We start from the raw sequence: 23,315 nt of genomic DNA, 5'->3' as shown, positions 1-23,315 counted from the left end.
GCCCCCACGGCTCTGGTGGGCATGCTCGCAAGGGAGACCAGATATAAAGCCCAGGGAGCCACTCAGTCTGGGTGGACCACTAAAGGGGAAGGAGCTCAGGCCTGCGCTCCAGAGCAGCTGCAGCCTCAGCCGCAGCCACAGCGACATCCCGTCCGGGAGGGGTGGGGACTGACACATAGAGAAAAACCCTGAGAACAGAGCAGTGTACCGGGAGCGGTAGGAAGTAGTGGAGGATTGTCCTCTGGGAACTACCGTTACTTCTCATTGCAGGAGGAGTAACGGTAGTCCGAATTATGGGCTTTAGTTCGAACTACCTAGCCCGTGCCGCGTGTAGCCGCGGGCACGGAGTTCGAACTACCGGGCATTTAAAAATGGCGGCGCCCGGGAACATGCAAATAAAGCCCAGGATATTTTAATCCCGGGCTTCATTTGCAAGTTCAAATGACTACATTAGCCCCCCTAGTTAGAACTAGGGTGGCTAGTGTAGACATACCCCCTGATACTACAAAATATGTAGCATTTTCCATCTCTTTATGGAGCTTTAGGAAGGAATGCATTGTTATTTCCATTTTATTAGTATGAAAGCAAGGAACAGACAACATTATAACTTGCTCAGGATCACACAGCAGGTCAAATGATCGGGCCAGGAATAGAACCTAGACAACCTGGGTCAAACTGGCACCAATATAATCACACTTAACTAAAAAGCATCAGGCCTAGTCTCCAGGACATACTTAGTCAATCTCCTATTTATTGCACTAGACTGATGCTAGTGGGGGGTCAACCCGAGGAAGAAATGCACAATATAAACACTCTTATCAGGGCTTTGAAATTACTACTCTAGCTATTGTGGTAAAAGCTAATACTCCGGGTCAGACGATATAATCACAATGGTCTTTTCTGACCTTAAAAATCTGAGACTCTTAATGATGACAAGAGCAATGAAAATTCAACCTCTTCAAGTGACCGTGACCCAGTTTGAAACACTCAGTCCAGCAAACAACATCTTGCTAACTCAAAAGGATAAAGTGAGTATGGAATTGCAGAAAATGCAAGCAAGAAAGAAGTATTAGGTCACCTAGTTCATTTCCCTATCAACCTAAGGTTCAGCACTGTACACTTACAAAAGTTTTGTCCTGTCTATTTTTCAATTTCTTAAGAAATGAGGCTTTCAGCTCTCGTCTTGGGTGACTATTTCTTGGACTCTTAGGCTGTGTCTAGACTACATGCCTCTGTCGGCAGAGGCATGTAGATTAGACACATAGGCAAAGTCAAATGAAACCGCGATTTAAATGATTGTGGCTTCATTTAAATTTACATGGCTGCCGCGCTGAGCCGACAAACAGCTGATCAGCTGTTTGTCGGCTCAGCGCGGCAGCCATGTAAATTTAAATGATGCCACGATCATTTAAATCGCGGTTTCATTTGACTTTGCCAAAACAACAAATCTACATGGCTCTGTCGACGGAGCCATGTAGTTTAGACGTACCCTTAGATCATAATTTTGCTCCTTTTAATTACTCTTCATTACTTCTTGTGCCACCACAAGACAATTCCTGCCTTGGCAGCAAACTGCAAATATTTATAGACTGATCTATTCATACTGACTGCCCACCCACCGAATAAATGTAGCTCTTTAAACTTTGTCCTCCTAAGTCAAATCCTCCAGCCCTTGACTATTTGTGCTACTTTTCTCTTCACTCCTGTGGCTTGTCATTTTTTTTTTAAAGTAATGAGATGTCTAACTTTAGACACAATATGCCAGGTGTGATTACACAGGGAGAAGTTACTACCTCTCTTGTCCTGTGTCCTGATGCATCTGCATTTTGTAAGCACCCCCAACCTGGTTAAGCCTATTTTGCAGATACTTCACACTAAACACTCATGTTTAGTTTGCTGTTTACTTTCACATTAGTATCAATGCATTTTAATTCCCCCCCCCCCACACTAAGTATTAATTATTTTTCTGTAGCTTGGTTAGCTTGTAATTTTCCAAGTTGAATATAATTACTTTATGACCAAGATCCTTTTCTGCCCAGGTCTTCTTGTATTTTTTCTCTATTGTTCATAACTCTTCCCAATTTAGTATAATTTGTGAATTTCATTGGTGTCCTATTTACTCCTTTTATTTAGACCAAAATTAAGATAGTAAAAAAACCTGATTTGATACAAATCCATGTGACACTTGCTAGGGTTGCCAGGTGTCTAGTTTTGAACCAGACAGTCCAGTATTTGAGCTTTCTGTTCGGGAAACAAATTGAGAAAATATAAATGAGAAAATATGAATGTCCGGTATTATCTAAATAAGGTGTAATGTAGATTGTGATGTAATGTCAAGTGTGTCTGGTATTTTTATTGAAACCATCTGGCAACCCTAACACTTGCTACATACCTCCCAGTAACCCTCTATTTCGATTTTTACATTGCCCTTTGTTTAAGGTCTTTTAGAAGATTTTTCCATGTAGGTAACAATGGAAAGATTTATTTCTAATCGCCATAGTAGGTGTTACATACAATGAAGAATAAAATCCCACAATTCTGTTTTTAATAAAAAAGCCTGACAGTTTTCTTAGCATGTCACATTGGCAAACCTAGGCTATGTCTACACTGGCAGGTTCTTGCGCCAGAAATGTGCAAGTGAGGCTAAGCGTGGAATATCGCTGAGCCTCATTTGCATATCTAATGAGCCGCCATTTTTGCGGAAGAGGCTCTTGCGCCAGAAGGCAGGAAAAACCCTCTTGTGCAATGCTGCTATGCTGATTATATTCAGGAATAACGGCATTGTGCAAGAGGGTTTTTCTTGCGCAAGAAGGGGCAGTGTAGATGCTCCTTCTGGCGCAAGAGCCTCTTCCGCAAAAATGGCGCCTCATTAGATATGCAAATGAGGCTCAGCAATATTCTACACTTAGCCTCATTTGCATATTTCTGGCGCAAGAACCTGCCAGTGTAGACATAGCCCTAGTGTATCAGGGGCCAAACATTTTTTTTTCTGATTGGAAAATCAACAGAACCCAACTTCTTACCAAATTTTGAAAGCAATCCCCTTTAAAAGACACCATTTAGCACAAGTGTCAAGTTTTTATTTATTGATACAGCCAATTAATGTAGCTGTTTTATAGCAATCTGGTAAATTCATGCTTTCCTTAGAATTGATAGCTATTTACAATGTCCTGTTGCAGAACTTCAGCTATGGAAGCATTTGTTTTTTTGCACCCATTCAGTAATTTATTTACTCTCTTCCTCTTCTTTGAGTCAATGGAAAAAGCTCACATCAATAATGAATTTGAAAATAGCCACTCTTCTACAAATGAATTTTATCCCCCCAATTGCAGAGGGAGATAGCTGGACTGGAATTCCTTTACAAATGCAACACTATCAGCTTGGGCTTGAATAAAGACAATAACTGGTTAATACACTACAAAGGCAATTTCCCTGCCTTTGACATTTGCATTCCCACATCAAAAGCTATGATAGAGACACATCCAGCCTGACTCAATTGCATCATTAACACTGGTCCTACAATTGACAGGTAACTGTTTTTGCTGTTATATTGCTATATATATATATATATATATATATATATATATATATACCCTGAATTCTATAATTTTCACTCATCTGGGTACGTCTAGACTACATGCCTCTGTCGCCAGAGGTATGTAGATTAGGCTACCAGGCATAGGAAAATGAAGCGGTGATTTAAATAATCGCCGCTTCATTTAAATTTACTTGGCTGCCGCACTGAGCCGATCAGCTGTTTGTCGGCTCAGCATGGTAGTCTGGATGCGCGGGTGTCGACATCAAAGGCATTTGTCGACCACCCAGGTATGCCTCCTGGGATGAGGTTTACCTGTGTGGTTGACAAATGCCTTTGATGTCGATGCCCGCGCGTCCAGACTACCGCGCTGAGCCGACAAACAGCTGATCGGCTCAGCACGGCAGCCATTTAAATTTAAATGAAGCAGTGATTATTTAAATCGCCGCTTCATTTTCCTATGCCTGGTAGCCAAGGGGAGGTTCCAGAGTGTCTTCACCTGCCTGGACCTCAGCAACCAGAACGACCCCCAGGTGGTGGTGGCTTACTGTGTGCTCCACAATACACGCAAGAACAAGGGGGAGACTTTCCTGCCAGGATGGGGGAGGGGGGGCAAAGGCTGAGCAGGGCATTTGAGCAGCCAGGCACCTCTGTCATTCAGCAAGCCCATAAGGAGGCTGTGCTTATCCAGGAGGCCTGAAGGGAGAGTTTCAGCCAAGGCTACCTATGAGACTCTCCCCTGGGCCTTCCCACAAGGGGCTTCTGCATTGCCCCTGTGTTTCTTTCCTCTCCCACTCCTCCCTTTCAGGATCACCCCTCCCTTCCAGGACCAGTCTAGGCTGTTGCCCTCTTTTGTCCCTGGCCAGGGGCTTCTGAAGTGGCTGCAGGTATGCTGGCAACCACGGGGGGCTCACAGGGAGTATTGGTCTCCCCCATGGTTCCTCTGAAGGCTGCAGTGTGGCACAGGACTGGCAGGACTCGGGTGATGCCACAAGGCCTTTCCCTTTTGCCTGCAGCTTCAAAGACTGAAGGAGCAGGGGAACATTAGAGTTGTCAGGGGTATGGCCAAAGCAGCCACAAGGGCAGCTGTGAGAGGCCTCTGGAGGCTAGTTGTTTTGAAATATCAGCAGCTGAGCCTCCACATGAACACTATTTTGAAATAACGATTTCGAAATAAATGTTGTTCCTCATCACAAGCAGGGGTGATTATTTCGAAAGAACTAGCCTGTTATTTTGAAATAACGGGCATGCTGTGTCGATGCTTGCCTTGTTCTTTCGAAATAACCCCCCACTGTAGACATGCCCTAAGGTGCCATCACACTGCTCCTTGTTTTGGAAGTTACAGACTAACATGGCTACCCCTCTGAGACATTTTATCATTTTTAATGGTGCAGTGTGAAGACCCTCAGCCCAGTCCAAAGAGAATGGAAAGATTCTTATTGACTTCAATGGGTTTGGGACCAGGAGACAACATTGGCTTGTGGCGAAGGTATGGCACTGCAAATCATGAGATAACATTTCTATTCCAAAACCTGATACTAATTTAAAGTGCAACCTTGAGCAAGTCACTTAACCTCTCTGTGCCTCAGTTTCCTCAATCCAAAATGGAGATCGGGATACTTACTAACTCAGTCATTTTAATTAGGATTTGTAAAATATCTTGAGATCCTTGGGTGAAAGAGGCTAGGAAAGCATTACTTTTTTTCTTTGTTCTTACTAATATTTATTTCTTTTTAAACAACTCAAATTTCTGAGACTGATTAGCTGGGTGAACAGGATTTTTACTATACGATGAGTTAACAGCATGTGTCTGCTTGACATACGCTACAGTAAAATGAGGGTTGCTCTCAAGAGGTCTCATGATCCTCCCTATTTATCATGCTTTTAAGTAGGTGAAAACGCTTACAACATTTTCCATTTTTAGATGCCTGCTCTGCAAACACTTTTTTTGCCCTATTTCTAGAGTTGTGAATAACACTTCCTATTGAAGAGTTAAAGGATTGGAAGAGAAAACATACCCAACATAAAGTAGAGCTAAAACTTAACTTCCCATCGCCACTTAAAATAACAGAGCTTAGGGCACAGGGTATGGGGTGCTGAAATGGTGAATAAGGAAACTTCCCCTTTCCTTTCTCCCCACACTTGGAGCAAAGGAAAATGTACAGTCTGTGCCCATGGCCTTATTGCTTCCTCCCTGCTAGCCAAATCTGGCAGGGGAAAGGGCCCGCTATTGTGGGGAACTTCCCTGGCTTCTATACTACTCCATGGAAATGGACCAGTGAAAGGATCTGAGTCCCTGTTCCCACTTCTTTTACTCAAAGGCCTCCCTGACCCTGAGGACTCCCCTTCCACTCTCCTGCGTAGCAGAGTCCTCAAAATCCCAACAAGGCGGGGCCCAGGTTTTCTGGGGCTTAATCCCTGACCTTGTAGTTACTTAGGGCAAGGTCTAGGGTGTCCCCACTCCAGGATGCTCTCATCACACTGGATGCTTTCTTGATCCACTGATCATTACATATAGTTCAAATCAAATACAATTCATTAAACAGCAACTGATTAGAAAGAAAAGAATAAGGAAAACATGAAAAAGGTTAGAAAAGAACACGTAGTCCCACTCTGTAGCACGAGGACATCACAAACAACAGTTTGCAGAGTGTAAGGACAGTTCACAATCTGTTCCTTATAGGTCCCAAGGCTCTCAGGCCCTGGTTGTGCTGCATGGGGCTGCAGGTTGGACATACTTGCTCTGGCAGTGACCACACGACTTCAGGCTCTAAGTGGCAGGACCCCCCTCCCAGTTGGAGTTACAATCCCTCTCCAAGTCTGGCCTGTAATGCCTCTTGGCTGGTGGTGTCTCCCTGTCCAGAGCCTCTTTTCCCCCCTTTCCTGGTTCCAGTTGCTCATCACATCCAGCTCTAGACTATGCTGCTTTACCAGCCTCTAGCTGCTTGCATTGCTTCTCTGACCCCTTTGGCTGTGGTCACTGCAGGTCTGCTCCTCAGCACAGCTTGCACTCCATGGGCTGTGTGTGTCTGGCTCTGTTGCTGCAGGTCTGCTTTTAAGCACCGGGTCTACGCTCTGTGGGCTGTATGGTCCTCCGGCTCTGTCACTGCAGGTCTGCTCCTCAGTACAGCCTGGATCCCTTATTACTCTTCTTAGCTTTCTCCCCCTTTGACCCAGACCCAGAAAATCCCAGCTAACACGGACAATGGGATCTGGTCTCCTAATTCCCTCATTGGCCTGCCCAACCTATCAATCAGGCTGACCTGGAGTGTTGGCCTCTTCCCATTGTCCCTGGGGTCTGTCAGTCTCAGGATCCTGATTTCTCACGGACCCTTTCCCTTTTGGTACTGGAAGCTGGCCAACCAAAAACTCCCACTGAGGTTAACTAAGGGGCTAACAGTCCTCTTACATGTACAAAATATACGGGGGACACCTGTATTGTTGCTGAAACATCCTGGAGATATGTGCCATGTGAAGAGGTTTTCCCCTGTCCTACCAATCCCTTACACCAGTGTTTCTCAACCAGTGGTACGAGAACCCTCAGGAGTACTCAAGAGAAGTCTGGAGGGTTTGTCAACACAACTGAAATTTGGAGAAAACTGAATTTTTGTTTTAAGTTTTACAGCACTTTATTATTTTTGTATGTTTTACACCCAAAAATTTCATCACCCACCCAGCTACAATTAAGTTGTTTAAACAAATGTGTTGCAATGGAAGAAAAAAAAAAATGTGTGTCTGAAAACTGTAGATATTGGGAGTACTTATAATTTTTTTAAAGGGGGCATTTTATAAAAAAAAAGGTTGAGAAACACTGTCATACACTTTAGAACCATAGCAGTTCTGCTTCATTGGTAGTTCTCCCTGGACATAGAGGGTAAGAAGGGGTGGCAGGATTTGCCCCACTGGCTATGATATCATTTAGCACTCCAAGGTGGGGAGGACTTAATGGTCACCTTATATTTCCCTCTGTTTGCTTTTCAAATTTGAATCCATTGACTGTATATTTGAGAGAGTTTGTGTGTCTGTGTGTCCATCTGCCTGTTTGTTCAAGAACTCCTACTACATTGTTCAGAGCTAGGGTCACCGAATTTGGGATGCGGTTTCCTCTTATCATAACTTACAGCAAGCTCAGGGTTTGGTTGTGCCAGGACAATAGGATGTGCGTGGAATGTGAAAGGGGGGGGTATGATGGCTAGAAGAGTTATACCCCAGAAAGACCGTGGTGGGTGGGAGGGGGGCAACAAGCTTCCAAGCCTTGAGGAGCAGCCATTGGCCCGCAGCACATGCTGGGTGGGCTGTGCGGCCTCCACTGCCCTGGGCCATTCCAGTCAGGCCACATTGCCCCCACTGTCCCGGGACAGCTCTGGGGAGCAGTCAGTGGAAGGCTGTGTAGCTCCTAGTGTCCTGGTCTGGACAAAGGATGCAGCTGCTGGATGTCCCTGTCCTCTGCTCTGAGCCCCTCCCACCTCTTCCAACACCCTGCCCTGACCCCCACCCCATACTCCTGCTCTGACTTCTGCAGTTCCCTGACCCCAGTTCTGTGCCCTGAAGGACCCAAGCAATGCTGTGTAAGTCTTCTAGTAGCTAATATATCAGGGTATGTCTACACGGCAAAGTTATTTCGAAATAACTTTCCTAGCATCTATTCAGACAAACCGCTATTTCGAAATTCATTTGAAATCTCATTCTACGAGGAATAACACCAAACTCGGAATAGCTAATTTGAAATAAGTGCTGTGTGGACACTTATTCCAAAACAGGGGGCCTTTAACCTTCCCGGGGTGCCCTGGTGGCCACTCCAGCCTCAACAAGAACACTCCACTCCCTCCCCTCCTCCCTGGAGCCCTTAAAGGGGTAGACTCTGGCCACAGTGCCTGTGCCAGCTCCAAGCCTGCCAGCCCAGAGCCAGCAGTCACTGCCACTGACCCAGTGGCCCCAAAACAGGAGCCAGCAAGCCACCACTCCCCAGGAGCAGTCTGCCAGCTCCCAGGAGCCTGCCAGGGCCAGGAGAAGGCGGGCGCCTTCCTGGTCCAGGGTGGAGACCATGGACCTTATTCAGGTTGGGATGCCCCCAATGTCCATGATCTCTGCACTAGATGGAGGAACGTGGCCATCTATGGCAGGATAGCTGCCAGCCTGGCCACCAAAGGCCACATGCGAACCCAGGAGCAGGTTAGCATGAATATCAAGTTGGTTCGGCAAGACTCCCAACCCTGAGCCCTGAGCTTCCCCCCCCTTCTTCTCCAAGCTCCCCCCTTCCAGCTCTCTCCTCCCAGGTTTCCCCCTCCCCTCTCCCAGACTCTCTCTTCCCCTCTCCCGCCTCCATTCCCCAGTCTCACCAGTTTCATCCTCCCCTCCCCAGTTTTATTAAATAAAGAGAGTTTGTGTTCATGAAAATACGTGTCTTTTATTTGACATCAGGAAGGGGGGTTAGAGAGGGGTAAGTGGAAGGATGTGAGGGAGGAATGAGGCACAAGCCCCAATGGGGCAGACCAGGGAGGCTCTTAGTGCTCCTGAGGTTGGAAGCTCTCGTGCAGGGCCTCCTGGATCCTGACCGCCCCCTGATGGACCTCCCGGATGGCAGTCTGCAGAAAGTGCAGCCAGGCTCACAGCAACACATCCAAGAGAAGCACCAGAGTGCCCAGGGGCAGCTCTGGCTCCATGTTGCAAAGTGCTGTGATGTCCCGAGTGAGGGCAACCAGAGCACACAGAGACAAAATGATTTGCTGTCCCTCATCGATGTAGGTAAGCAAGCAAGGAAAGCTGAGAACCGGCTATCCAGGGAGGGTCCCTTTAAGCACAGGCCTCAGATAGCCTCAGGCAGCAGCCACACAAAGTAACTCCTGACCTGATGCCCTGCCGGACCTGGTTCCAGCCTGCCTTAAATGCGATTCAGCATCCACTCAGTGTGGACGCGTTATTTCAAAACAGCAAAGTGCTATTTCGAAATGCATTTTGTGTGTAGACGCGTTATTTCGAAATAATGTATTTCCTAAGTTATTAGGATTTGTACATAATACAATACTTTTGAAAAGGATCCTATTGCAGCTTATAGCAGGTGGTGCATTTTTAGTGCAACACCGTACATAACGTTGGGGTCAAATTCATTCCTGGTGGAACTCCAGCGTCGTTAGTGGCATTTCCTGGGGGATAGATTAGGTCCCTGTATGGACAAAGAACTAAGAGAAAGCTCGATATCTTTTCTATCTTGTCTCCTCTTTACCTTGTGGAAATGCTAAGCTAATTGCTCCTACAGTATTATGCAAAACCTTGTTTGTCAATCTATTCAAAAAAATCAGGAAACATTCCAGAAACCCAGGGAGAAAGTTCATACCAGCTTTAGCTAATCTGCAGAAAATCCAGCCTACATGAGTCCCTTGTCACTGCTGCTCCTTTCATCTATTCTTTATAAGGAATCCATTGAACTTTAATTAATATGAAAAATTCAGGTTTTCATCTGATTTAAATGTGACTGACATCATGCTGCTACTAAAAGTGGAACAAAGTACAAGTGTGTTGAAAACAATGCCGAACATCTGGATTCGAGAGGGATTCTGAGAGCCTGCAGAAAACATAATCTTTCAGGTTGGTAATACTCCATAAGGAATAAGCAAAGTAGGTGCCAGGAACTCATCGACATAGAGGTCTGATGAGGCTAAGAGTGATACATGAGCAGTGTCTACACTTCAGACTGGATGGCTCTTGTGATAGAGGCATTCACCTTATGTCCGCCTGTTCAAATCCAGCCCAGGAGGGAAGAAAGAAAGTTGCTGCAAGTTGTGATCTGCTCTGCGCTTGAATCTGTCTCCATCACTATTGCGTCTTTTTTCGGTGGAAAAAATATGCTAAATGGGTGCAAGGGCAATCAAGGAAGGCCACAATTGTTTAATTTTAGCCTAAAGATGCTAGGTTAGGCTCCTAAAATTCGCCTGACTTTTAGACTTTTTGAACACTTGCCAGTTTACATCAACTGATAATTTAAGCCAAAATAAGTGGAAATGTGCTTTCATTCCATAAATATCAATGGAAAGTCTGTAGGATATTATCATGTCACCTCATTGTGCTGCACTCAAGCAACCTACTTTACAGTTCCCCTTAATTCTTTACTCACAAAGGTATAGTCATTTTAGTGGTCTTTATACTACTGTATTTAAAGCACTTCTAAGGAAGAGCTAAAACTGGATCTAAATCCTAAGACTTACTATGAATACTTTCTAGGCAAATCTCACTATTTCACTATGAGCTCAGAATGTTCCATATTAGGTAATTTATGGCATATGGGGCATGTCTGCACAAGAAAACTATTTCGAAATAACTAAAATCAATTTAATTACTCCTGAAATAACAAAACCAAAATAGTGTGTCCACATTACTGGGAAGCCTCAAAATCAGTCTGAGGCAGGCTCTGTTAATGTGGAGGTGCAAACTTAGAGCCCCAGGAAGCACTGGGGAGTAATTAGTTCAAATTACTCTGGGAAGTAGTTTTTTTCTGAAATCGCAGCACAGGAGAGTCCACACTACAGCTATTTTGAAATAACCATTTCAAAATTAGCGTTATTCCTCAAGAAAAGCAGGAGTACAGCTTTCAAAATGAGTGACCCGTTATTTTGAAATAATGCGCTGGGTAGTGTGGACGCTCTGCTTATTAATTCAACCTAAGGGTATTATTTCAAAATAAAGCCCTAGTGTAGACCAGGGCATACAGAGCATTAATCTACAGCCTTGGCATTTCAGACATGGCTAGTGCTCCCTCCCAGAGCTCCAAAAATGTAAAGATGGCAAAAGATGTAGTAACACTTACTGACCTCTCCTTCTTCACACAGTTTTTTAGTCCAGGTTTAGCACTAAAGCTAAGAGGAAGCCATTAATAAGAAGTGAGAACAGTCAATATCAGAACAGAAAACGATAAAAGCAAACACTCTACCAACAAATCACACTAAGAGAATTTGAAGAACTCTGATGTGCCCTGGAATTGAGTCTGTACTGAACATTTACAGGCAATTTCCAAAAGTGCTCTTGTATTAATGTGGATGAAATATATTGGCCAAAGGTGTTAACAGAACCAGGCACTATCTAACATGAGAGACCTGGAATCAAGGTTTGGGGTTTGAGAGCGAGACACTTCAGCCTCTGTCATACCAACCTTACCAATATACAGAATATGCAGTTGTGGTGCAGACTGGTGTGGAAAAAGTGAATAAGGAAAAGTTATTTACTTATTCCCACAATATTAGAACTAGGGGTCACCAAATGAAATTAATACGCAGTAGGTTTAAAAAAACACAAGGAAGTTTTTCTGCACTCAGCACACAGTCAACCTGTGGAACTCCTTGCCAGAGGATGTGGTGAAGACTAGGACTTTAACAGAGTTCAAAAAAGAGCTAGATAGATTCATAGAGATTAGGTCCATCAATGGTTATTAGCCAGGATGGGTAGGAATGGTGTCCCTAACCTCCGTTTCTCTGGAGGTGGGTGACAGGGGAGGGATCACATGAGGATTAACTGTGGTGTTCCCTCCCCCTGGGGCATCTGGTATTGGCCACTGTTGGAAGACAGGATACTGGGCTGGATGGACTGTTGGTCTGACCCATTATGCCTGTTCTTATGCATAGGGAACTCAAAAATGTGGGCACCACTGGGTCTTAATGTTCACTCACTGCCTGTTCTGTGGCTCTGCTTCCTTTGGAGAGGTTCTAGTTAACATCAAAGTGAAAAAGCCTGCCAGACCTATTAGAAGACCACTGTGCCTCTGAAAGAACCATTCAGGTGGTAATGAAGTTATTTAAGAGGCATATGCCAATCCCAGGTATACAGCCTCTCTCCGACTTACAAACCGGCTAGGGACCAAGCAATTGGTCGTAACTTGGTTCGTTCGTAAGTTGGACCCCATTGAGTCACATGCGACCGCGCTGTTCATAAGCGCGGATTGCATTCATAACTCGGGGTCCGCCATTTACGACAGCTTTGTAAGTCAACCGTAAGTCAACCGTTCGCAACTCGGGGACCGGCTGTAGACTGTCATTTTCTGAATTTACTGTCTCAGTCAACAGGACCTTAGTTTAAAATTTGCTTTAAAAATATGGCATCAGTGTGTTGCTGAAGATTATAAAATTCACATCTCTAAAATTTCATCCTCCTCCCCCACAGCTCCCATCGGACATAGGGGCACCGGTTTAATAGGACAGGTAGAACCTCCAAAATCCGGGACTCTGGTCAGGCAATATCCATGGTCCAGCATGGCCATGGATGTTGCTGGACCAAAGAGCCCCGGAGGTGGGAGTGGAATTCAGCCAAGAGAACACAGGGGCTAGAGAGTCCTGGGAGGGCCAATAGCCAGGCCAGGCAGCAACTGGGGAGCCCCGGTCCCAGCCAGGCATCAGCAGGGCCAGGCAGTAGCCAGATAGCCCCTGCCCCAGCTGTGTATTTCCAAGGGTCAGCTGGGCCAGGCGGTGGCCAGGGAGCCCCAGCCGGGACAACCCTAGCATCAGCAGAGCCAGGCAACTGAAGAGCCCTGGCCCCGACTGGGGAACCCCCAGTTGCAGAGGAGCTGATTGCAGTGAGGAATCATCCAGGGAACCCCGGGAAATACCCAGGAGCAGCTGGGCTGGTTCCAACCCCAGCAGGAGTGCCAGTAGCAGCTGTGCGGCCCTGGCTAGGAACCGCTCAGCACTCAGCAGCAGTGGGGCCGGGGTAGCTGGGTTGCCCTAGCCAGGGAACCTCTGGCATCAGCCGAGTTGGCAGTGGTGGTGGCCCCAGCTGGGAACACAGGGAAACACCCTGCAGTAGCAGAGCCAGGGTGGCTAGGTGGCCCTGTTGGAGAAATTCCAGAGAACCTTCTACAGCAGCGGGCCTGGCAGCAGCCATACAGTCCTGGCCAGGAACCCAATGGGAAACACGGGCAGCAGCTAGAAAGCAGAAGGGCGTGGAGCCTGTGCCAGGCCAGCATTAGTGGGGTCAGTGGCAGGGTACTGAGTCTCAGGAGAGGGGCCACTGATGTCCTGTGGTCCAGCAAACTCCCTGGTTTGGGACGGCTCAGGGAGATCCAACCTGTACTGCATAAGGCCACATAAACCTTAAGGATGGCCCTGATAGCCTGGCAAACCCAAGGTGAAGGTTTTCATTATAACACCATTTCTTGTACCCCTTCCCTTTTGTTAGAGAGAGAGGTTCAGAAGGAGAAAACCCTTTCATTCAAGTCTCCCCCTTACATGGTACTAAAACTGGAAATAACTATTCTTTTAGGGGGTGGGGAGAGGAGATAGTATCTAATTTGGACACCAGTAACAACAGGTGTAGCCTATTTCATTACTGGCTGTGTATCAGATACAGCTGGCAGGGATGGAAATGGCCTCTCCATCCCTTGCTCTGGCCTAGTGTAGTCAGAGCATTTGAATTAGGAAAAAGGAGGTCTGGCATCTCATAAAAAATTGTTGGGGGAGGGGGAGTTGTTAGCCATGACAACACTTGCTGTAATAGACTCAGTGGCTACATCTAGACTGGCATGATTATCTGGAAATGCTTTTAACGTAAAACTTTTCCGTTAAAAGGATTTTCGGAAAAGCGCGTCTAGATTGGCAGGACGCTTTTCCGCAAAAGCACTTTTTGTGGAAAAGCATCTGTGGCCAGTCTAGATGCACTTTTCCGCAAAAAAGCCCCGATCACCATTTTCGCGATCAGGGCTTTTTTGCGGAAAACAAATCTCTCCTGTCTACACTGGCCCTTTTGCACAAAAGTTTTTCGGAAAAAGACTTTTGCCCGAACAGGAGCAGCATAGTATTTCCGCAAAAGCGCTGACAATCTTACATGAGCTCGTCAGTGCTTTTGCGGAAATTCAAGCAGCCAGTGTAGACAGCTGGTAAGTTTTTCCGGAAAAGCAGCTGCTTTTCCAGAAAAAGTGGCCAGTCTAGACACAGCCAGTCTATTCTTCCCTATTTTTCCCCAAAAATGTCTGTAAGGGTGCAAAAAGGCAGTGAGGCGTGCAATAGTCCATTTCCTTATTATTTTTTTCAGCAATTAAGTTCACTGATCTCCACACTTACGTTTCTTTGTTTACCACGCGTGATCTCAACATAGCCCCTGAGTTATATTAGTAGGGCCTTTTCTTTAGACCCTTAGAATATAAGAACGGCCGTACTGGGTCAGACCAAAGGTCCATCTAGCCCAGGAGCCTGTCTGCCAACAGTGGCCAGAACCAGGTATCCCAGAGGGAGTGATAATCATGCCCCCAGATTTACCTGACAGTTCCCACTCAAGTGAATGGTAAAACTGCCACTGACCCGAGGGGGAGTAGTGAGGCTTTGTCTACACCAGGCCTGGGCAAAATATGCCCCGCAGGCCAGATACGGCCCACCAAGCCACCGGATCCGGCCTGCAAAGGCAGCAGGGAGTCCTGGGCATGCACCCTGCTTGCCCTGCAGCTCCGTACGCCGCGCAGAAACGTGGCTGCCAGGCTTCTTTTCTGTTTCAAAACTGGAGTGAGGGAGAGGAGTTTCAGGAGCTACCCTAACCCCAGGACAATCCCATTGGCCGGTTGTTGGCCAGAAACCAGCCAACGGGAGCTGATTGTTGGAAAAAGAGGCAGCCAAGAAGAGCCACACCCCCTTTCCTCTGCTCAGTTATTTACTGAAGCACATGGGCAGGCAAGCAGGCAGGCTGGCTGGGAAACATTTAAAGCTCTGCATGCAGGTAGGCTGGTTTGCATACTGGCTGGTTAGTCTTCTGGCCACAGTCTCCTGGCACACCAGTCCCTCCCTGCCCCAACCCCCTGCCTCCCCACTCAACCTACCCAAACCTTCTTTGCCCCTCTACACCCATACCCCCTCCCTGATCTGGCACCCCAATCTCCTGTCCCAGATCAAAATCCCATCCTACCCTAGGTCACATCCGAAACCCCTTCACTCCAGTCCCCTGACCTAGGTCACAACCACCTCCTTCACCCAAACTCCCTTCCTGACTCCATTTTCCCTCCTGTACCCCAATTCCTTACCCCAAGCTCCCTTCTACACCCAACCTCCATTTCAGACCCCACACCTCCTCCGTTAAAATCATGGAAGAGTGCAGCCCTCGACTACTTTCCAAAATCTTGGAGTGGCCCCCCCATTAAAAATTATTGCCCAACTTTGAAATAGGACTTGATCCTTCCCATACGGTTTAAATTAAGTGTGTATATAAACTAACTCAGGACTGGTTTGTAGTTTATCCCCCAGAGTCCTTTTATTGTTTCTCTTGTCTGATTACCAGGCCAACATAATTCTCAAGCAATGACGGATGCACATGCAGACTGTGATTTAACTACTATCATCACGATTCCTAAAAATATATTAGGGTTACAGCAAAAAGAAAACATTGTGGTTTTTGTCAAGGGGACTATGAAATTAAAACAAAATGAAAACCAAAGGTCTGAGGGCATAACACTGAACAAAATCAACTGAAGCAGGTAGTTGCAGCTAAGTGGAACCCTTTGTACTGCATGAACTCAAGCATTTGATGGAACAGTAGAAAGCTTTACATGACTGCAGCACTAAGGCATGCTTCAGAGAGACAATGCGAGCACGATATGGACTTGGCCACACTAAAAATCTGGAAGCCAGGTTATAATTCTGTGCCTATGTTTGAGCTGGGTACTCGGTCAGAACCTTTTCTCATGGCATTTCTGGCTGTCTAGAAACTAAGACTACAAGAAATCTCCCCCCTTCCATTCTGTAATTATAACCACTTATATTCTGCTTCAACTTCTGTTGCTCTGCAAGTGAATCAAGATATTTCATATTAATTGTAGTGCTTAAAGAGTTAAAACGTTTTACTGATCTAAGGACACTCCAATAACAGAGATGATTTGTTACAGGTTGTGACTTTTGCCTCTCCACATAGTCTTTAATTCTGAACTTTGTGATACAGGTCAAAATATGTCAAAAGCTACCCTGTGCATTACATACTGTACATGGATGTCTGCAGTAATGCATGACCTTTTAGTCATACCAAGACATACTTGTGCAGTATGTACATTTGACTTTGATCTCTATGAGGAGTTGACTAACTTAGAGATGTCTTTATTAGAAGACCTGAATATGCACTAGTTTTGCTTCACAATTTGCCAGCCTAGCTAAATTCCAGCCTTAGCTCTGAAATGTGGAAAGGTAAATTAATCTAGAGAGAGAAGACAGTATGTGATTCGGCTCTGATTTTTTTGTTCTTCTAAGCTATTTCAGGGACGACCGCCAAACTCATAAAGAAATGCTCAGGGTGCCATTTTATAAAATATGTCAGCTGTATGATTGAATAAATGTAAAATGTATTCATCATGTCTTTGTACCTGGAGACACCTAGCAGAAGCATCTGCTGCTTAGGTGCCCCATAGAAATAAATTTTTTTAAACAAAAGGTTGGCATTAAAACTTCATATCATCTTTTGTAGTGCCAAATCTCCATTGTGTACGGTAGGACCCTGCGGCTATAAAGATGTAAGCTGGAGCCAGAATTGAGTTCAATCACTGCAGCTGGTGATGTTCAGCCAGGAATACTCCAGTTCAAGGACTTGACAGTGACAGGAACACAAGATGTGCATTATGAAATTTTCTTTTGTCATTTTAACAAATGACATTCATTTTCATCTTTGAAGAGCTACTCCTATCAGTGACCTTGGCCCATTTAAATGTTAACTTGTTTAAAATAAAATTGAAAAGGGGGCACTCACCAACAGCCAGGTCTGATTCACCTCAAATGAAATCACAAGACATCTTTTCACTGATTTCAGTGGAGGTTGGATCAGGCCCTCACATCTCGTGATCTCTTGTCATTATCATTTATCTTGCTCTTATTCGTCCTAATCTTCCTTTGTTTATTGGCACTCCTGACTATATAAGTCTAATTTAGAGCCCAGATTTGCAAAGTGCCATGCATCTTGAATGCCAACCAATTTTTGTAACAATTTTTGAATGCAAACAACCCTGGATGATTTTTGTATCTCAGCCTAAAGAAAACACAAGAAACATGAGGGTGACTGGGTGACATTTTGTGGCCTGAAAGATACAGGAGGTCAGACTAGGTGATCTAATGGCCCTTTCATGCCTTCCACCATAAATCTGTGAACAAACATTTATTTGTCTCTGTAGATTTGTCGCCAAAAAACCTCAATGTGACTAACTCATAACTTTTCTGTGAGCCCATTTGATGATAACAGAAGTTCCAGCCTTCTAATGAATTTCAGCCCTGCCTCTGATTGGCTGGCTGCTCTCTTGCAAGAGGTAGGGCAGAAGGCAACCCCTCAGAGCCAATGAAGGAAGCTCGCAAAGCTCTCTTTTTCCTTCATTTCAACAATCCACAACTCTCACAGGAGGGAAACGAGAAGGGAGCAAAAAGCCCAGTGGCTCTGCTCTGTCTTCCCCTCCTGTGAATACTGGGACAGCTCCTCTCTGCCTTCAGCTTCCCTCCCTGTCGTATCCAACCTGAGAAGGGGCAGAGACAGCTGAAAAGGCTCTGGAGTTGCCTCCCCTACCTGAAAAGGGAAATAAATGCATCTTACCTAGGCTTGGGAGAGGAGGTGAAGAATCCTAGAATCTGCAAAGATGAGGCTGGTGGTGCAGAACTGACAAGGCGGGGGCTGAGGGAAATTGGATTGGTTTGGAGTTTGGGCCAAAGGGGCAGAACTAATTGCTGGGCAGGGCAGAGACAGCTGTGGGAATGAGAGCTCCTGCAGGGGACTCAAAAATCACTCACCCCTGAATGAGCGGGCAACACTAATTGTGACATCACACACAGGATGGGCAGGGGGAATTTAAAAAAACCAACAAAGCCATAAAACCCCATAATATAATCTTCCTTTTAAATATTTCAGTCTTTTTGGGCTGTGTGAGAGACTGCCTGCCCTGCACTGGCCGTACAAGGATTAAAACTAGTCTAGGGAGGCTGAGTGGTAAGCAGCCACAGGTGGGGCTGCAGATGATTAGGGCCCATTGGGGCTGTATAAATAGGGGCTCCTGGAGAGGAGGAAAAAAGCAAATTCTTGCTTCAGCTGTGGAGCAGGAGAGGCCTGGCTGCCAGGGAAGGGACAGAGGATTCCTGAGATAGAGTAGTCATGGAGAAAGGCAGGCAGGGCTGAGGAGCTCCAGCGTGAGCCCTCTGCAGGACCTGAGACAAGGCCTGAGGATACTAGGGCTGCAGAGAGACAGGCAGGGAAGCAGAAGGCAGTGGGTTCACCCCTTTGCCAATGACAATAAGCCAAGTTTGCCCCTGAGGTAGGGTCTATATGATGCCTGATGGAAGGTGGGTATAGGGGATCTGGGGATCCCTGGCAGGGTAGGACCCTAGGCTATGTCTACACTCCTGGCCGCTTGTGCAAGTAATATGCAAATGAGGCTAAGTGTGGAATATTACTGAGCCTCATTTGCATACCTAATGAACCACTTTTTTTTTTTTTTTTAGAAGAGGCTCTTGTGCAAGAAGGAGCATCTACACTGCCCCTTCTTGCACAAGAAAAACCTTCTTGCGCAACGTTGTTCTTCCTGAAAAGTAATAGGGCTGTGATGCTGTGGTTTTCCCAGGAGCAGCTGGCTGTGCCTCACAGCCAGGCATGGGACAGTGTGCCGTTCTGCGTGCTGCACCCTTGCGGAGGTGCCTGGGACCCTGGCTGGTTCCAGCTGGCATCCATCCTTCCCCCCGGTCCTGTTAGATGCCTGTGAGCAGCACGGTCACAGGCGTACCCTGGCTCTGCCTGCTGCGGCCACATGGTTGCACATACTGCATACCGCCTAATGCTACACAGCCTGTGCAGCTCATGTGTCCTGAGTGATGTGCTCTCCTCTTCCCCCCTCCGGGCGCCTGGCTCCCCGCCCTTGTGAGTGCAAAGTGCAACACTCACCGGTGGATCCTTCCCTGGCTTCCGAGTATGCGTGGGAGACGTCGGGGCTGCCGGAGGGGGCCTGCAGGGCGGCAGTGCTGGCCTCGTCCTCCGATGCACTGCTGCTGTCTCCTTCCCCCATCTCGGTGGTCCTGGTGATGGGGGGGGGGGGGGGGCGCATGCTGCTGTCAATGGGATTGTCCGGTGCTTGCAGTGCTGGCTGGCCGAGGATGGCGTGGAGCCGGTGGTAATGGGGGCAGGTGTCGGCTCCTGCCTGCTGGCCCACACGTAGCCCAGGAGCAGCTCCTTTACTTTCGCCCGGACTTGCTCGAGGGTCCGGGCTGGATGGCCCTGGTGGGCAAGCGCCTGGGCCATGCGGGCAAAGATCTCAGCGTTGTGGTGCCGGGACTGGGTGTCTTGGGAGGCCTCCTCCTCCTGCCACAAGTCCAGCAGGGTGTCCAGCTCCCCCGAAGACCAGGGTGGGGCTCATCGTTTTTGGCCCCTGGAGGCCTCCTGTGCTGGGGGTGCAGGTGGCTGATCCCCCTCTTCCCCCCCTGGAGCTGCCATCCTGCTGAGGGGTATCTGCTGGACGGCAGGGGCCACGTGGCAGACCTCTGTCCAGAGATCTGAGAGAGTCTCCTGCATCTGCTTTAAGGGGGCTCAGGTTACAGGAACTCCAGGGAGCTGACTGCGGCTACGGAGTCTGCAAGCATCCATAGGGCTTTTTTCTGTTTAGCCTGCATTTGCGCAAAACGTCTTAGCTGCCTGTCTACACTGGCCCTTTTGCTCAAAAGCATTTCCGGAAAAGGGCTTTTGCCCGAACGGGAATGTCAACGCATTTGCACAAGAAGCACTGATTTCGGACAGTAAAACGTCAGTGCTCTTGCACAAAATCAAGCGGCCAGTGTAGACAGCTGGCAAGTTTTTGCGCAAAATCTTGCTAGTCTAGACGCAGCTTGAGGGTTACAGGAGGCGGAGTAAGAAGTCCTCCAGCTTGACAGTATTTTGACACTACTGCATTTCAAAAAAACCTGCCTGCTATGTAGACATGGACTAAGTTACTTCAAAAAAATGCAAGTTATTTAGAATTAATTTTGCTGTGTAGATGTATCCTTAGTGACCAGCAGGAGATGCCATGACGGTGTGCCCGACTCTGTTGCAGTCTGATCTCCTGATTTTTGGGGGTCGGGGAAAGGTTTGTTTTTCAGTCTGACTTTTGACTTCTGAATTCTTGGGTTTGGTGTTACTTCGTCATTGTATTCTGGCCCAGTCCTGTTCTCCGCAGTCTGTAACAGCCTTCTTCAACTGTCTCAGCACTGCCTCCCCTGGATAGACTCTTCAGAAGGATAGTGCCACTTCCCTTCAATGTACTTAGCTACACACACAGCAGATTTTAAGGCTGGCAGACGGTGCTGAGTACCTTCCAACTCCAAGCTTCTAGCCTAATGCTCCTCAGGATAGGAACGCCTCGGCTACATCTACATTGGCAAGATTTTGCGCAAATATTTTTAACACAAGAGTTTTGCATTAAAGTATTTGCACAAGAAAGCGTCTACACTGACGTGCTTTTGTGCAAGAGATGTGCTTTTGTGCAAAAGCATCTGTGCCAGTGTAGACCTCTCTTGCACAAGAAAGCTCCGATGGCCATTTTAGCCATCGGGCTTTCTTGTGCAAGAAATTCATGTGGCCTGTCCACACTGGCCTCTTGTGCAAGAGGGCTTATTCCTGAGCGGGAGCATCATAGTTCTTGCGCAAAAAGCACTGATTTCACACATTAGAATGTCAGTGTTCTTGCGAAAGAACTCCCCGCCAGTGTAGACAGGCAGCATGTTTTTGCGCAAAAGCGGGTGCTTTTGTGCAAAATCATGCCAATATAGACACAGCCCTCATGTTTGGCTGTACAGCAATAGGCACCCAAGAGGGTTACAAGATAATGGTTAGAGGTTCTGTATCTTGCATCTAGAGAAAATAGTAGTAAGGAATCCTATGAATCTAGCTGCAAAACATGACAGGTGTACGTTAATTCTAGCTGTTAAATGTCCCTCCATAATACAAGATTTTTGTTCCACAGATGTATGTCACTTCCACTGACAAAGTGTCAATCCTTGCCCTGAAGAGGTCACAGTCAAAGGGTCCTATTCCTAAAACTCTATTTTCATCCCTAAAATCAACAAGATTCATAGTTTCTCAGGTGTGTCAAGACTACAGGATTTTGTCGACTAAAGTTGCCTTTTGTCGACAAAACTATACCTGCGTCTACACTATTGCCACGTTCTGTCGACAGTAAGTTGACAGAATGCGACAGTTTTGTTGATGGCAGTAAACCTCATTTTACGAGGAATAACGCCTTTTTTCGATAGCACTTTTTCGAAAAAAGGAGCTATTGCATGCAAACTGTGCTTTTTCGAACGAGAACATCTACACTCTCTTTCAAAAAAGTGGCTTGCTTTTTGGACAGAACTGGTTATAGTCTAGATGCTCTTTTTCAACAGAGGCTTTGTCAACAGTATCTGTCGACAAAGCCTTTGTTGAAAAAGGCATGCAGTCTAGACGTAGCCTCAGTGTCTGCTGCGGGAGAGAAACACATCCAAATAAGTGGCTGAAATACACATTCTTATTACTAATATTGGATACCCATGTATGAAACCATTGGGCATACCCTCTTCATCTCAGTTTAACTATCTATTTAATATGGGATGTTCCTAGGTCAAAGGAAGTGTTGAGACTTAATTAATTTTTAAAGCTCGTTGAGCTCCTCAGGTATGAGGAGTGATGCTATATAAGTGCAAAGTATTTTATTACTGAAGAGACTTATCACAGGAAAGGTTAAGGTCAATTAACATTTTCATGCCATTTATGCATGCATTTTGAGATCACAAAAAGAAAACTGATATCAGTTTAATTTCACTTGTATTCATTTTCAGATGACTTATTTATAATTGATCTAGGCTGAAATCTTTCAACTCATCAAAATGGCAGTAATTTATACCCGTTTTACAAGCTCCTAACACCGGATGGTTTTAGGCTGCTTTGTTTTTAATTGAAGTGTAAGCGTTTCAATTACATGTTATAATTAAAAAGTTCCTGGATCAAGTTATCATTGTTCTTAAAATTACTTAGGAAGAGTACAAAAAATCTACCTCCATGAGTTTTGGAAAATGTCTGTACAGACAATGATAAGCTGCCTTTGTTTTTGAATATCAAATCTACCATTTAATTGAAGTAGCTGTAAAAGGTGTTTTAAATAGTACAGTTGTTTTGCTAGGTTCCAGTAAAAAGGAGTTTGCTGATTGATAGCTAAATATAATTCTCTCAGAGAGGTAGATGTGTTAGTCTGTAACTTTAAAAACAACCTTTAAAAACAAGTAGTCCTGTGTGGGGTGGTGCAATGATCAGCCCAGGAAGTAGGGATAGAGACTAAGACAGAAAATGTTATTGCCCCTATATAAAACCATGGTATGCCCACATCTTGAATACTGCATAGAGTTGGGGTTGCCTCATCTCAAAAAGGATATATAGGCATTGGAAAAGGTTCAGAAAAGGGCAACAAAAATGATTAGGGGTTTGGAACAGGTTCCATATGAAGAGAGATTAAAAAGAACTGGACTTTTCATCTTAGGAGTGGCATGGGAGACAAGGTCCCTGCTCCTCTCCCTCCCACCCAGCACCTTCTGCACACCTGGGAATTCTGTGAAGAAGGCACTGGGGAGGAGGAAGAGGAGTTGAGGGAAGGAGAGGAGTTTCTCAATGGGCCCTGTAGGCTCCCAAAAGAACCTGTGGGACCCTGAGAGATCCATGGACACATTTTTCCTTTGAGAAACGCTGGTCTAAACTGAACAAGATGAGCTGTAACACAAATGCAAAATACCACACTTAAGAAAGAAAAATCATTTGCACCACTAGAAAATGGGCAATAAATGTCTAGGCAATACAACTACTGGAAAGG

At 46.0% G+C, this 23,315-nt stretch overlaps 1 long non-coding RNA gene across 1 annotated transcript in view; it reads right to left on the bottom strand.

Moving 5' to 3' along the window:
- LOC142826496 (uncharacterized) overlaps window positions 1–18,121 on the bottom strand; it is a 146,451-nt gene extending 128,330 nt beyond the window's left edge. Inside the window, exon 1 of the long non-coding RNA XR_012900668.1 lies at window positions 18,056–18,121. This is a non-coding gene — a long non-coding RNA (uncharacterized LOC142826496). The remainder of the gene's footprint in view (window positions 1–18,055) is intronic.
- Window positions 18,122–23,315: the final 5,194 nt, after the last annotated feature.

Source organism: Pelodiscus sinensis, chromosome 1 (genome assembly GCF_049634645.1).
Source record: "Pelodiscus sinensis isolate JC-2024 chromosome 1, ASM4963464v1, whole genome shotgun sequence".
In the NCBI taxonomy this organism is placed as follows: Eukaryota; Metazoa; Chordata; order Testudines; family Trionychidae; genus Pelodiscus; species Pelodiscus sinensis.
Note: the sequence above shows the minus strand (reverse complement) of the source record. Positions and strands in the feature narration are given on the sequence as shown.